Source organism: Pinus tabuliformis, chromosome 8 (assembly GCF_031772625.1).
Source record: "Pinus tabuliformis cultivar Carrire ecotype Pingquan chromosome 8, CPIR1, whole genome shotgun sequence".
NCBI classification, from domain to species: domain Eukaryota; kingdom Viridiplantae; phylum Streptophyta; class Pinopsida; order Pinales; family Pinaceae; genus Pinus; species Pinus tabuliformis.
The window spans coordinates 1,739,583,232-1,739,594,803 of record NC_142294.1 but is presented as its reverse complement, the minus strand read 5'-3'; positions in this window follow the sequence as shown (position 1 = coordinate 1,739,594,803).

The window sequence follows — 11,572 nt, the reverse complement described above, 5'->3', positions numbered from 1 at the left end:
GTGAGAAGGAAATTACTTCAAATCATTCTCAATTATGTTGTAATATTAGTTGTAACAATAGTGTAATCTACAATTTGATTTTATTGTTTTTCCTTCATTTATTTTGTTTGTTTTCAGATTTGTTTTCTATTAGCATTTTTCACTTTTTAGATGTCATTTGCTGGCATATTAAGCAATTAAGTGTTCAAAATTCATAATGTGCATTGCTAGAATGTGAAGAGGAATCACAAAATTCAAATCATGACCATCAAGAGATGATGATCTTCCAATTCCATTTGATGGTTATGTCTTATCAGCTTACTTTTCCTTCTAGAGTGAATTTTCAACATGAATCATATCTTTTGAATACATTGATTCAATATGTCCAGCCTCTTAGTTTAACCAATGATCTTTCGATAGATTCATTAAGCTCCCATCTAAATTTCATTGATCCATTTCAAAGATGTTTGGAAGCTTCATGTTCACCAAAGATCATTAATAGTTTGTTTTATGTACATAACACTAATGGTTGTTTGACCTCTCTCCCATTTGACTTCTTCCTATCTCCAATGAATACTCATCCATATTTTTATGATCCCATAGAGATTTCGTTGGAGGAATCTTTCCAGAGAGAATGTTTGTAAGTAAACCGATTTTAAATAAGTTACTTTTTATAAATATGATAACAATTAGTGTACATATTGCATTCAGATATATTTATGTTGGGATAATTGTAATTATATTTTTGTTACTGATGTTTGATCTATACATACATGCAGGAGATATAATGGTTAAATGGTTACAATGGAAGTATTACTATAATTAGTCATGTTTCCTTTCATGTAGTTAGGATTAGGAATAGATTAATTTAGATTTAGATTCTTTTCCTGTTTGTATTTATTTCATTATTGCATATTTTTAATAAACATATAATGAGCCCATGATGCTCCCTTGCATCTTATTCATTCTCTAATGAAGAATGTCCATTATTGCTTAGATTTTTCTTACGTTGTGCTTGCTTATTTTTCTTGGTGAAGCTTCATCACATTGCTGAAATTTGCAAAGAAAATTAGGAATGGTGAATTTTCAAATATTTTTTACAATCAAGTGCTTTTGAGAAATTCAATTTACAATTCATAAGCATTTCTATATATCATTCACCACTCTTGTCCCTCAATATGAAGCAGATGAAAATTGAAATCTCATTACTTAATAGTTATTTTAGATTGAATAGTAGATGATTTTGAATATATGAAAATTTTGAGAAATGTATGGTAGAACTTGAAGATTCATGAGGTAAACTTGCAGTCAATATTCTTCCCGATATGCATTGACATGTTCATCTTCATATGTCGTTAATTTAAATTTTCATTTGTTTACTTCTTCTTCTTTTTTTCTTTTGCAGGTTGTCATTGGCTTGATCCGGTGACTTGATTTTTATTAATTAGCTTTAGAAATAAGCAAGCAACTAGTCTTTTCAAATTCTCAGCATATTTGGGGAAGTATTTGTTTTCATATCATAATTTTCAGTACTTTGTATTTGTGCTTCTCTACATGTTTCCCTTTCTTTGTAAATTTATTGATATGAGTCAATAATCATAATTTTTCCTCTCGTTGATGCAAATGAAATTAAATTTTTGACTCTTTCTTATTCAGATTTGCTATAAGCAAATTTGAACAAATTGATTTTTGCAACAAGTTATAAAATGATCCTATTCATGACTTTATCTCTGCCCATTCTTAATCTTACATTTTCCATGTTGAGTTAAACATTTTCACTACCCTCATTTATCTTACATCCACTTTAGTCACATTTCCTTTTTCTGAGATGATTCAGAGACCCTTACAAATCTCAAAATTCCATACCTTCTTTCTCATTGCACTCTTGGGTTTATGTTATATCGGAAGAATTTTAAAAAACTTCCTGAAATTTGTCTCTCTAAGATCCATGTAGCCTATTTTATTTCTTTGCCTAATCTCCTCAGTCTCAAAGTCTCATAAAGGTACATTAAATTATCATTCTATCTGAGTTTCTGATATTATGTTTCTATTCAATAAGTAACCTCAGACTTCCTTTTTATCGGAACTCTTATTTAAATACTTTGCGAGAAATATTTCTAAAGTCTCTTCATATTTCAGAACCTTGGTATATTGGGTTATTATCATTAATCAATTGAAATTTCTTCCCGAGATTTCCTTTTTTCTTCTTAACATCTCGGACTAAGTGAGATATCAGGCTAATATAATCTTGTTGGCTTCTCGTCAATTCATCCATTACTTTATAGTCTGACTTATCATTATATTCACATGGAGTCCTCTTTGATTATCTTTGTATCTTCAAGTTGACTTTCATGTTACTTGGGTATTCGAGAACTTGGATGCATTTTTAATTACAATTTCATCAAACCTCAAGCATTCATTTCTCAAGATGACTTTGTGACTTTTGGGATATCTATTCTTCATGATATGAGTACATGGATCTTATCGTTGTGCCCCCATTGGACATATATTTTCACATGTATAGTTGGGCCTCTTTTACTCTTCATGACAATTTCCAGGCTAATGAGAAGTGCATCACCTATGGCTTGATTACATTTTCATCTTTATCTTACTATCGGATGCTATTTCCATCATCTTGATCGTTTATAATGTGCATCCAAGTTTTCTTTCAATAGAATTATTGAGCAATCATTATGGTAATGCAACAGTTGCTAATGAAATTCAGAACATGCAAATGTAATAGATCATGAGCAACCCATGTTTGTATTTGTAACATCCCTAGTCAAAAGTCCATTTAATAAAAGCTAATAAAGGAAAAATAATAACCACGGTTGATGGGACACTAATTCCAAGTTGAATGTTGGGAAAAATCATAGTGATGGGGATCACTTGTTATTGATTAATGGCTAAGGAAATTGGCAAATGCAATGGCAAAGGTTTTGGAAAGGAAAAATGGCATTTTGGCACATTTATTTATGAAAATAAAGAAAAATAGGAGAAAGGGAGGTGAAAGGTCACATGTTTCATGTGAGGAGGAAAATGAAGGAAAATAATAGAAAATGAAGAAAATAAAGGTCTCATTAATAAAAAGGATTTTGAGGATCAGTTCACATACTTTTGTCAGTTCAGTTTGGGAGCTCTCTCTATTCTCTCTCTCTCATACTCTTAGACACTTAGAGTTTTCTTGGATCACTCTTGGAGGAGTGTTGCATACTTGGAGTTTTGGAGCAAGAAGGCAAAGGAAGAGTAGGAAATTGCATGAGGACATCATGATTAGCATATACAAATGGTTTTGCTTGCAGGTAACGAATGGGATGTATGCTTTCCTCACTAGTTTTGGCATGCATGGAATATGCATGTGGCTTATTGGTCATGAACTGTCACTGGCATGGAGGATTGCCTAGATTGATAGTGGATTTTCCTAGCCTTTCCATTTCCTGAATAGGAATGGTGTTGTGGGTTTATTTCTTTATTTTTTTGGATGGTTCTCATGTTTCCTTAGATTGGGTTGAGTTACTAGTTCCTCGAAGCGTTGGTTGAACAAAAGATCTGGAAACCCTGTAACAACTTTGGTTGAGTTACTAGTCCTGGAATCCTTGGTTGGAAAAACGCTCTGGAAGCTTGGCGGAAACTATGGGTTGATTTACTAGTCCTAGAAGCCTTAGTTGGAACAAACACTCTGGAGCCCTGGAAGGCTTGGGTAGAGACCAATCTGATGATGGTTTTGTGATGTCCGGCCGTGAGGTGGAATCACAGTTTTATGGGTCGAGGTGGTTGGCCTCTGGAAGCCCTGGATGGTTTTTTATTGATGTTTTTTGTGAGATCCCACATTCATTCTTGGAATATGGCACGGGGGTGACTAGCTAAAGAGAGTTTTGGCTCAACCATGTCTACGGTCGGGTGGTTCATGGAAGTCCCACAACTGGTTGGCCTTTGCATCATTAATATGAGGTTATTTCTCCTTGTTATTTTATGAGTATTGTATTGGTTTATATGTGGATCATATGGTTTTTGTTTCCCATGTATTTTTGTTGTTATGATGGTTATGAATATGTATTATGGCAGTGTCTAAGTATGGATCTCATCATGTTTTTACTTCTAAATGAATTAACAATGTATCTATTGCCTAATGGATTAAACTGCAGCTAATGTGTTGAGACATCAATGCTTCTTAGAAATTCTCAGATGAGTATGACACCCCTATGCTTAGATCTGTTGTTTACACCTGTCAGTTCCATATTTGTGATATGTTTGATGAAATTCCTATCATGGCTAGTAGGGGTCCAGTCAAGGGCTTTTTCAAATAGCTATATTTCTATTATCATTCCATTGTTATATTTCTATTCTGAAGGTGTCATTTAGTTCTGGGCTTGAAAAATGGTTCAAATCTTGGGGACGTTGGCATAGCACTAGGCAAAAAAGTCCCTAGACATTGGCATACCCATGTTGTAGGAGCATCCAAAGCCTCTTGGACGCATGCATGCCCATATCAAGGGAGAGTCCGAGGGTTAATTGGTCTAAAAACTCAGTGGGACTCAGGGGTTGGTTACCTAAGAGATTGGGATGGTTCCTGAGAGTCTATTGTAGCAGCTACAACCACCCTCCAAAATTTTTCCTTAGCCTGTTTTGAAGCCTCCCTACCAACCTTTCACAACACCTTGTCTTGCTTCATCAAGTACACAAGCTTCAGTTTTTTTCTTACACAAAGTCAACCTGTTGAGCATAGTTTGGTGCACTCCCCTCACATGTTGTTCACTCGAACTTGGTCCAGCTGCAGACTGAGCAACTTCCCCAAGAAAATTGGGCATTTCTGGAGGGCAACCAACCTTCCCTCCAAAAATTGCACAATGTTGTCTAGTAGCCTGCTAGGCTCCAAGATTGCGCAATTCTTCCAGTCAACACTCCTAGCAGGAATAGATCAATTTATCCCAACAGGGCTGCTTAGCCTAGAATTTACACAAATTTGGGTAGCAGTCAGCTGCTCTGCCTAGAAAGTTTGCAAACCTCCTGGTCAGTCAGCCCGGCTCCCAGCAAGAAATGCGCATTTTTCTCAAGCAGTTGAACAGCTGCATGCATGAGCAGTCTGGTTGACCAGTGCCACCCAGGACAAAGGAAACTTAACTTGCATGCATGCATGACTTCCTTTTTCTAGAAATAGCAAAAGGCAACATGCAAAAGGCATCCCATGATTCAGGGAGCAATATTTAGCAGTCGGGGGTTACATGCAAAGTTGTTTTACAAACTTCCCTCCAAGTGTCGCTTTTTCCTAGATTTGTGGCATGTGTGTCATGAGCCCAAACTTATTTATTCAACGCATCAAAGCTCATCCTTTCACATTGATCTTGGAGCTCTAACATCCCATAGCACATCAAGGACTCTTTGACACATACGGCTTAGCTATTCACGGGTAAGTGGCCTCAACTTGTCTTTTTCAGCATTTCTATCGCTTTTTATGTATTCGCTTCTGTGAGTGTTGTTTGCTTGATTTATTTGAACGCTTTCTTTCGTTTACATGTATACTAGCCTATCCTAGCTCTGTTTTAGTTTTCGTTGCTATCTCACTGTTGTCGCATGTATGAAACTATTTTGCACGAACATTCGCCGATTTGGCAAATCGCTTCACCCACATGCATGTTGATCTATTTACTAAATCTTTCATTCATGTTATGCATGCACTGTTAATCACTTCTGCTATCACTTAGTGTCGCCATGAATTCACTATCTTATTTTCTTTTTGTTGTCCGTTGGTGAGTCGGGCCAACCTTGGCCCGAACTCTACCTTCACTGAGACTGCATTGCACAGTCTGGGGAAGGAAGGCTCTACATTCCTCTCCAGAAATGCGCATTTATGCCCAACATTTTCCTCCAAGACTGTTTTGTGCATTTCTGAGGGACAGTATCTGTTTGCCCAGAAAATTGTGCAAAGCAGTCCCTGAGCATGCAGTCCTTCCCATCTCGAAGTGGGCATTGCGCAATCCCACCAACCAACAACCAGTATGGATTGCACCTTGCGCAGATCCAGCAGCCAGTCCTACCTTCCAGACAGCCCAAACTACCTTTTGCACAGTTCTGGCAGCTAGTCACCTAGCCTCTAAGAAGAAATTGTGCAATCTTGCTCATCAGTTGCCCAGGTATGTGTTGTGTCATACCCCGAATTTACTTTGTTTTCACAGACAGATTTCTTGCCATGCATGTTGCTTGTCTCCAGATCTTTCAGGTGTTCATCTGTCTTAATGGCTTCCAAGAGAACAAGATCGCAGGAAACTGATGGAAATGCAGCTGGAGCAGTAGTTGAGTGAGTTTCATCTAATCTACCGATCTATGAAGATACAAAGTTGTATCTAGACAAGGATATCAAACTAAAGCGGCAAGAGGTCAATGAAACATTTGCAGGCACTTTTTGGGAAGACCTCAAAGACCGTCAGGTGTACGTGAACATTCACAAGTTCGGATTGTACTGGATTGCATGCAGATACCCCGTGTACTTGATGTATATTGCAGGGTGTAGAACAATGATTCAAAAAGGAGAAAGATTCAGCTGGCTAGCCTTCACCTTGGAGGAACTACACTAGTGTGGTGGGAAGGCAAGACACAAGCTGATCTGAAGAAACATGGTTAAATTCTTTCTACCTGGAATGAATTTGTTTCTGCCATCAAAAAACAATTCTATTCTCTAGCTTATATGTAGCAAGCAATGATGAGTTGGAAAACTCTTCGCCAATTAAAGGGCCAAAGCGTACAAAGTTATACCCATGAACTTAGAAAAAGAGCTTTAACTCTAGGAATTTCTCTAGACTCACCTAAAACTTTGTTGAAGTATATAGGTGGTCTGCATAGCTATTTGAAGCACACCATTCTCATGTTTAATCCCACTAGCCTAGATGATGTATCATTTCAGGCTACACATCTAGAGGCTAGAGGCAAGAATGTGAATCCTGAGATTGGGGGATCATCAAAACCCTCTGCAAGCAAGAACAAGGAAAAGAAGAAGCTAAAATGGAAGGAGAGGAAGACAAACATTGTACAGAAGGACAAACCTTCATGCACTCACTGCAAGAAGGATGGGCACGATGATGCACACTGTTGGTCTTTGCATCCGGAGCTGAAACCTAAGAAGTTCGGTGGTAAGAAGAAGAATATTGTTGCTTATATTCAGAAAGACTTGGGGTCAGACTGGGGTGATGAAACAATAGTCACAGCCACAAGTATAAAAGGTAAAAATTTTGAATCATCTACAAGTAATTATGCACAATCTATTGATAATGAATATAATGAGAGGAAAAGACATGAGCTTTTTCATATTAGAGTTATTTCCAAGCACAAAAATATTGATACTTTATTTGATAGTGGATCACAAGTAAACTTGATTTCTGAAACAATTGTAAAGTTGGGATTACTAACAACACCTCACAAGAAGCCATATCCATTAGGTTGGGTATGTGATAAAGCAAAGCTACAAGTGACAAGACAATGTAAACTTAGGTTTGCTATTGGGTCAACATTTGTAGATGAGGTTGAGTTAGATATAGTTCCCTTGGATATATGTGGTATTGTTTTAGGAAGTCCTTACTTGTATGATAGAAAAGCCATTTTCTATAGAGCTGAAAATAAGTATCAACTCACTAAAGATGGAATAGAATATATTGTAAGAGCTCATAAACTCAAAAATAGCTATTCTCTCATAAACTTAGGGCAGATGAAAATAATTGTAAATTCATGCAAGCAATTTTTACTAATGGTTGTAAATGAAAAGAACCTTGATAAAACCAATGTATTTGAAGGTTGTGATGCTAAACAAAAAGATGATTTAGTTAAAGTTGTTTCAGAATATGATATCCTATTTCAAGAACCTAAAGGTCTGCCACCCAAAAGGGAAATAGTACATGATATTCATTTGCAGCAAGATGCTCCATTACCTAACTTGGGAATGTATAGGTTATCTGCTTTGAGAATGCAGAGATCAAGAAGCAAGTACAGGAGCTGCTCGATAAAGGGTTCATAAGACCAAACACATCACCATGTGGATCTCCAATCGTACTGGTGAGAAAGAAAGATGGTTCATGGAGGATGTGCATTGATTATAGAGCACTGAATAAAATAACGATCAAGAATCGTTATCCTCTTCCTCGCATTGATGATCTATTAGATCAGTTGAAAGAAGCAGTTTACTTTTCCAAGTTAGACTTGCATAGTGGCTATCATCAGGTTAGAGTTGCAGAACAAGATGCATGGAAGATTTCTTTCAAGACAAAGCAAGGGTTGTATGAATGGCTGGTTATGCCTTTTGGCTTAACTAATGCTCCTGCCACTTTCATGAGAGTTATGAATGATGTACTTAGACCTTTTATTGATGATTTTGTAATTGTATATTTAGATGACATTCTTTTTTTCAGTAAAACATGGGAAGAACATTTGAAGCATGTAAAGCAGACTTTAGATGTTTTGAAAAGAGAAAATCTCTATGTGAAGTTATCAAAATGTGAATTTGGCAAAACATCTTTAAATTATTTGGGTCATATTGTAGGGGGTGGTGAATTGAAGATAGATCCCTCTAAGGTTGAAGTCATTGTGAACTGGCCTAAACCCAAATTTGCTACAGAAGTTAGGAGTTTCCTAGGAGCAGCACAATATTGGAGAAAGTTTATTGCTAACTGTTCCTTGATTGTAGCTCCCTTACATGCTTTAACAGGATTGAACAAGGTGTTTCAATGGGGAGCCAAACAATAGAAAGCCTTCGACACCTTAAAATAAAAAATGAGTACAGCACTAGAACTAGCACTACCAGATCTTCAACGTCCATTTGAGATTGAAACAGATGCCAGTGACTGTGCCATGGGAGCAGTGTTGATGCAACACGGTAAACCCATATGCTACCATTCTGAGACATTTAATTCTGCAATAGTTAATTATCCCACATATGATAAAGAATTGTATGCATTAGTGCAGAGTGTGAAAAAGTGGAAACATTACCTAATGGGAAAAGAAACAATTATACATACAGATCATCAACCACTTCAATATTTGCACTCACAAACTAAATTGCAGCAATCAAGACATTATAGGTGGATGGGTTTCCTACAGCAATTTCATCTTGTCATCAGATATAAGAAAGGCATACACAATAAGGTTCCAGATATGATATCAAGACCAATCATAAATGCATCTACTACACTTAAGCGTAACTCAGTAATGCATGACAACTACATTAAACAATATGCTCAACATGTAGATTTTAAATATGTATATGCAACTTTGAGTCATGGAAAACAAGTAGAAGAATTGGAATATTATGTTAAGGACCAACTCTTATATCATTTGGGAAAGTTATGCATTCCACAAACTAAAAGAGTTAACATAATCCGAGAAGCACATACTTCTCTAATATCAGGTCATTTTGGTGTAAGTAAAATAGTTGCACAGTTGAAAAGGTTTTGTTATTGGCCAAGAATGCATGAAACAGTTTCTAGATATATTAAAGGGTGTACCATGTGTGCTAAAAGCAAGCCCAGCAATAGAAAAATAGGCTTTTACACTCCACTTCCATTTCCTTCTCGTCCTTGGGAAAGTGTTTCCATGGACTTTGTTGGGGGATTGCCAAAATCTAGAAAAGGTCATGATTATTTATATGTTATTGTGGATAGATTCAGTAAAATGTGTATTTTGATACCTTGTAACAAGTAGGTTACAGCTGAACAAACAGTGAAGGTGTTCTTTCAGCATGTATGGGTTCATTTTGGGTTACCCATTTCTATTGTATCTGATCAAGATTCCCGATTTGTTGGGAACTTTTGGTCAAGTCTGTGGGAGTTGATGGGCACCAGATTGAAGAAGAGCACAACATTTCATCCACAAACAGATGGTGAAACAGAGGTGGTCAACAGGACAGTGATCCAGTTGCTCAGAGGCTATTGCAGCAAGCATCCCAAGCTTTGGGATGAACATTTGTGTTATGTGCAACATGCTTACAACTGTGCCAAGCACTCTTCTACTCAGAGATCTCCTTTTGAGACTTGTTTTGGTTTTACACCAAAGTCTCCCTTGGATTTTGTCTTTGGAAAAGACATAGCAATTGATGGACACAGTGATGTGGACAAAGCAACCAAGTTCATTGAACAGATCCAAGAAATTCACCAGGCAGTGCAGGAACAGCTGGAAAGAATCCAGACTAAGTACAAGGCAAGGAATGGCAAGCATCGAATTGAGCATAGCTTCCAAGTTGGTGATAAAGTCTGGTTGTACATCAGCAAAGACAAAATGCAAGGTGAAGGTAAGAAGTTGAAACCAATAAGGTATGGGCCTTTCAAGATACTTGAGAAAATTGGTGAAAATGCTTTTCGCCTTGATTTTCCAGCTTATATGCATATGTATTCAGTCTTTAATGCAGAGAACTTGAGGTTGTATGAACCTTCATTGATTGAACATCCCGAAGAGCAAAGTCAGTTGCCTTCTATTGATGATTTATTGCCTAAATATCTCAATGAGTTGCAGGAAGACACAGTTCTGGACAGGAAGGTGAGAACTACATGCAAAGGGGATGTTGAGTACCTGAGAATCGGGCTCAAAGGTTCAAAACCAAGTAGTGCATAATGGATAGAGATTGGAAAAGTGAGGAAGTTGTATCCTCATTTGATCGATGCTTAAAAACCAACTTTTGGTGGTCTAAAAGCTTTTTAGTGGGAAGGGGTGATCCAAAATGGATGCTAAAAACCCTCTAAGTCTTCAATACTTAAGAACTATTGCAAAAGGATCAACCTTCAAGAAAGGTGGAAAACATTATCGGACAAGAAAAACTTGAAGAAATGGCGAAAACAGAGCTATCGGCGGCTTAAACAACAATGCACATGAGTCGTCGAATCTGGTCGATCATCTGTCCAGAGCCAATCGGCATATCATAATCGGAGGTGGCAAGCGAAGTCTATCACATGCTACCATATGAAAGTTGCAACAGTGATCAGTGCGAGTCAACGAGGACCGTCGATCAAGAACGTAGATTGACGACCCAGGTTAACTCACAATATCACATCGGAAAAATACAAGAGAGCGCTTACCAAAAGCCCGGGGACTATGCGATATGCGATTGCAATATATCGCATCGGAGTGATACAAAGGAGCGGGGCCGATACAAATGTGACTTGCGATAGATAGACCCGACGGGGTTATGGGTGAAACTTAATATATTTTGAGTTTCGGAAAAAGGGTTTTTCTATGTATTTCGCATTTCCGTTAAATAAACGAAATACAAAGGAAATGTGCCCGATGCAATAAAGTCGGACCTGAAAGGGTTTACAAATGCAGCTGTGTATTATTTGAAGTCTTCCATAAAGCCATTTGTCGGTATTTTCTATGTTTTAATGTATTTTGCAAATTCAAAGGAAACCATGGCACATGGGCACTTGCAACTTGCGATAGCGATCAAAGGCAAACCTGATAGGATTCTAGGGCGGAATTGATAATATTTCAGGTCTGATAAAAGGCATCTGGGCAGATTTTTACAGTGTTTTTTTGTGTATTTCTCTATGTAAACAGAGAACGACTGTTTTTGGATTTCTAATGCGTCGATGGTCCCTTCCGTTGCAGAATAGGTGGCCACCTT